This window comes from Strigops habroptila, chromosome 1 (genome assembly GCF_004027225.2).
Source record: "Strigops habroptila isolate Jane chromosome 1, bStrHab1.2.pri, whole genome shotgun sequence".
NCBI classification, from domain to species: domain Eukaryota; kingdom Metazoa; phylum Chordata; class Aves; order Psittaciformes; family Psittacidae; genus Strigops; species Strigops habroptila.
Window position 1 is genome coordinate 20,414,707 of NC_044277.2, and position 4,974 is coordinate 20,419,680.

Here is a 4,974-nt window from a genome sequence, read left to right on the forward strand (position 1 = left end):
CCACTCATAAATTGTCCAACAGAGTTAGATAATCTTTAATAAAACTATTTGGGAGAACTGTCTGCTTCACTGATGAAGGATAACCCAGGATACCCAGACATTTCCATAGCGTAAACTGGATGATGAAAAGCCCATACTGAGCCCTATTTTCACTGACTGCTGGTTGCAGACTCTGAAGGGCTCTGAGCTGCGCCTCTGCAAGGCTGTTACCCACAGGCAGCCACAATCCTGGCTGCAGCCATGGAGATGTTTGGGTTGGAAGTGGTACCTGAAGCATATCTGGTTGAAGCAAGTCCAGTTAGATCAGGGTGTTCCAGGTCTTGTGCACATGGTAGAATGGGAAAATTAATTCAGTCCACCAGTTTTAAGTCAAATCACTTGGCCTTCAGTGAATCACTACGTGCAAGGAGAGACCTGAAGCTCAGGAGAAACATTTGCTCATTAGGATGACTGTGAATTAGTTGATACTAGAAAAAGTACTTGTCTGCCTCATGAATCCTCAATTAATAGAAACACCTGTTGCAGAACTGAGAAGCTAACTTACCTTGAATCCTGCACTAGTAAATAGTTATTAGGATGTGAAATACGCTGCTCCATTCAGACATTAAAGCTTCTTCAATGAAGGGAACAATCTTTGTTTAATCTTTGTTTTCTTACTCCATTCAAGTGCATTGTCACAGGTCTGTCCTTCCAGTTTTGGAAGATAGAAACTTGAGTCAGTGATAATCCTAAAATTACAGGGATGGACTTGAACTTTGATATGTTTATTTTTATTTGTATAGAGCAACTCCTTTCAAAGGAGTTCCTGGGGTAAGCAACGCAGCAATGAGGAGTGGGCTGCAGGCTGAGGAAGGGCTGCATAGCGCTTCGGCTTATAGAAAGCAGAGGTCTACAGCCACCACAGCTGGCACACGCAAAATACACAGAAGCCTGTGGATGCAAGAGGATTTTGGCCACAAAAACAAACAAATTGGCCCAGGACACTCAACAGTTGTACAAAACTTCCTGTCTCAGAGGAGAGACAGAGGAGCGGCAACGACAGATCTGAACACTCATGGTCGTTATGGCTCTGCCTGTTGAATGTGGTGGTGGAACCTGGAGCCCACAGCATTCTTGAGACTTGACTTCTCGCATCCACCCTGACCTCAGCAAAGAAATGCCATAGCTTGCTGCAGTCAGGGCTGTGGAGCTTCTGGGCAGCACCTACCTCATCTGTTCACTGGTGACCCACTGCCACCGAAAGGGCAAAGGATTTACAGGAGCTGCTGGGTCAGACACAGCAAGAGAGGTTCACCACAAGAGGTTCAGTGGCATCACCCCATAGCAAGCCCCAAGGATACTTCAGCAGAGAAACTCTTGCATTAAAATTATTTTAATGCAAGATTTTAATAAGATTTCTAAGATAGAAATCTTATTTGACCTGCATCAATAACTGACTAGTGCAATGGTGCTGAAAAGGATCAAGAACAACACTGAATCCCTGGCTCACATGGAGATGAAATTGTGTTTGGCCAGAATAGTGAAAGACCTACCAGGCTCCTGTGAAGAAAAATGTTCTTCAAGTCCTTTCAGTTACAGTTTTTACAGCAGGTGCTCATCTAACTGTGCTTTTGAGAGGCATGACTTTGTTTCTAGTGCAGTTCCTTACTTCTGCTGTTGTTGATTAAAAATCTCGTTTATGAGTTCACAATTTCCCATTGCCAAGTAGAGAAGCTTTTAGCACGTGCGCCCTAAAAATATCTAACACGGTTGAGGTTGTATTAATTTACAAGGCAAAGTCCTCAAATCCTCCATCTTCGTCTGGGTCATTGAAGACTTGCATGCAGTCTCAGATAGTAGGTATGATACTACCAGAGCTGGAGCTGGAGAAAATGCAGCTTCCCAGATCACTTAAGCCATTAACTAATTAACTAACTTACAAATCATTTCCTCTAGGACCTTATCTGGCAGGATCTTATTTTTGTACCTATGTAATGTCTTGTGATCCAGTTTGTGGTCAGGCAGAACATCAGGAAGATAAACTGGGATGCACATTATCTTCATAAATATATAGATACTTCGGTCATCCTTCATACACACTCACATGAAACATACTTTTTCCTGTTAAGATCCCTTTGGTGACTATGTCTGATGATCCCACCATCACCTCTGTAACTTACAAACCTACTTATAAGTAGGAAGTAAAGTTTCTTCTTGCCATTTCTCTTCATCTTGTATGCCAAGAGTAAGTCCTAAAATATCAGTGTGTTCCTCTTCACTTAGAACACTTGATGTTTCCTGCCCACACTGCCATACATGAGAGTATGCTCTCTAGGCTGGAGACCAGCCTCCCTCCCTCCAGTTCCGCTCCCAGTGTTGAGTGCCTGCTCAGCACTTCCCTTCCACAAAACCTGCTTTCTTCCACACGACTCTTCTTGCAGCTCCTCTCCAGCTCATGTTTGTACCGAGAAACCAGTTATGAACCATTTAATGAAGGCAGATCTTCGTGTTTAGTGTATCTCATATCTGTGATTATTTTAACTCACAAGACCTGAAATAAAGAAGACTTTTATTTTAGATTTAATTTCTACAAAGTTGAAAACCAGGGAACAAGCATTAATGGAGAGCTTAGATATAAATGTCCTGGCATGTTTTTAATCTTTTAATTATACTTTGCATTTCAAGTGCTTTTTAATAGGAAGTAAAATCAGATTTCATAGATGTACGTCAGAAAGATACCCTGAGCTCCACTTCTAGAGATATAAAGCAGGCAGCTCATGAAGGTGCGGTATAGGTTGCCCAACTTCTTTAATTACAGTTAAATTCTAGCCCATTGAAAAAAGTAAAAAAGGTAAATATGATACAGGATAAAAATCAGACTGAAAGAATAAGTGCAAACAAAGGCAATGCACAGGAAATAACATATATTCCCGCGAGACTATAAAATCCCTTTGGTGCCAGCCATCTAAATTGCTGCAAATACCAGCGGTTAATACTGGCAGAGATCCTTACCAGTGAGTGCAGCCAAACGCAAGTGGTCAGGTACCTTCAAAGACCCATTCAACGCATGGCCAGTGTCAAGGGAGGGATGTAGCATTTCTCCTTTAATGTGCAGCCATCTGGAATTGTGCATTGAGAGACTGGGTGGTCAGACTTCAAAAGGAAATGCAATTCCTCATCCTATTCAGCTACTGCCTTCTTCAGTGCTTTGCAGAACGTGCAACTTATTTTTGCTGAAGTTCAACTTTTCATATTTAAATGGTTTTTTTTAATTTTGCTTCTGAAATACAACTGGATTTGACTGTCTTTAAATCCAGCATGCTCTGTATCCTGTAAAGAAAAATGACCTACAGTTCTCTGTAAATCAGTTGAACAATTGTCAGTGTGATGCTTCAGCTTGTTTATGCTCCATTCCTGAACCATTGAAGGTTTTTTTAACTTCAAAAAAGCAAAAAGATTTAAAGAGGTTTAAGTACTGCAGATACCTTCAGGATCTGCTAATAGCACCTTTCAAATATAAACAAAATAACCATTTTTTCCATACCCCGAGTTAGCTTTGCAAACTTGAACTATTTTTTCCCACCCCCAAATAATTAGCAAAATAAGAGAGTTAAGGTATAGTATAAACAACAGGTACCATGAAACTACTGTTTTGGTAATTTTGGTGTTATTTTCGGTAATATCGGTGTTATTTTTATCACAAATCGAATATGATTTAGTATGTTATATTTATTTTGTCCTTTGAAAGGTTTTATATAAAACCTGAAACCTCAGTATAATGCACGCTTTGAAGTGTTTTATGACAGATCCAGTAAGAGGAACAAGAGACATAAAAGTCCATTTGGCACAGATATTCTAAAGCTTGGAGAGTTGGCAGTACTGATATTCTAAGGCTTGGAGAGTTGGCAGTACCCTTTATTCTAGCTTTCTGCAAACAAAGGCAGAAGAAAAAGACAAAGAAAAATGGTTGTAAGAGTCTTTCAATTTATAGCGCACCTTTCACAAGGTAGCCAGTCTCAATTAAATTACTTCAGTGGATGGAGATGTCCCACTAAGAAGTTATTCTTAGTTTAAGAAAAGCCCTTTTAATATGAATCATCTATTTTCAGTTTTAACTTTTGTCAGATAACAGATGAAAGCTAATAACCCAAACACCTTTCACTGGGGAAAGTTTATGAGCTTTTCTATAGTCCATCCCTGTAATGCGGTCTTCTACACCCCAACTCTTTCTCTCAGTTTCTTCTTCCCCATCATTTTTGTGGGTGTTCAAATAGTTGTTTAACTTTCCAGTTACTACTTGGGTATTTCGAAGTTAATCTCTGCATCCAGAGATCACCATCACTTTAGCTATAAACGTCACCCTGGGAATTCACAGTCTGCACATTATTTCTGGTGCAGCAGCATTGGAACACACAAGTGCTGCAGTCTCAATCTACCACCGATGCATTTCATCTCCACCGAATGTTATGATTACTGCCTAGTATTTCACAGTTCTTTGAAATGATATCTCTTTTTAAGCCCACTCTCTTGCTGTAACTTCAAAATTACTCTGTATTTATCTTTTTTTTAGAGCATTTACCACAAAAGTGTGACTTTTCCTAAACTATCTAAAAATTGGAATATTAAATAAATGAAAAATGCATATCAATATTTTAAGAAGGTTGCAGTAAGAGCGTGGAAATAGATATTCTGTGTAATCTAAAGGGGGTCTTTAACTAGAAGTCATGAAAGAGTGCTCTAAAATGTCAGGATGAAAGAACCAGTTCAAGTTTCTCCCTCTTTCATAACTCTCCACATTCATGTGTACAATTGCCAGCATTGTTCTGTCTCAGCTCCTTGCTTACACAGGAGGGATAAAAACATTGCAATACTTGTTACCTCACACAGCTCTATGAAGAAAAAAAAATACATTAAAGTGTCTTAGGTGCAAAAATACTGCAGTAATAGAGCAACAAGCATGCTACATCTAGTTAATAAGTAGCAACTCACAAGTTC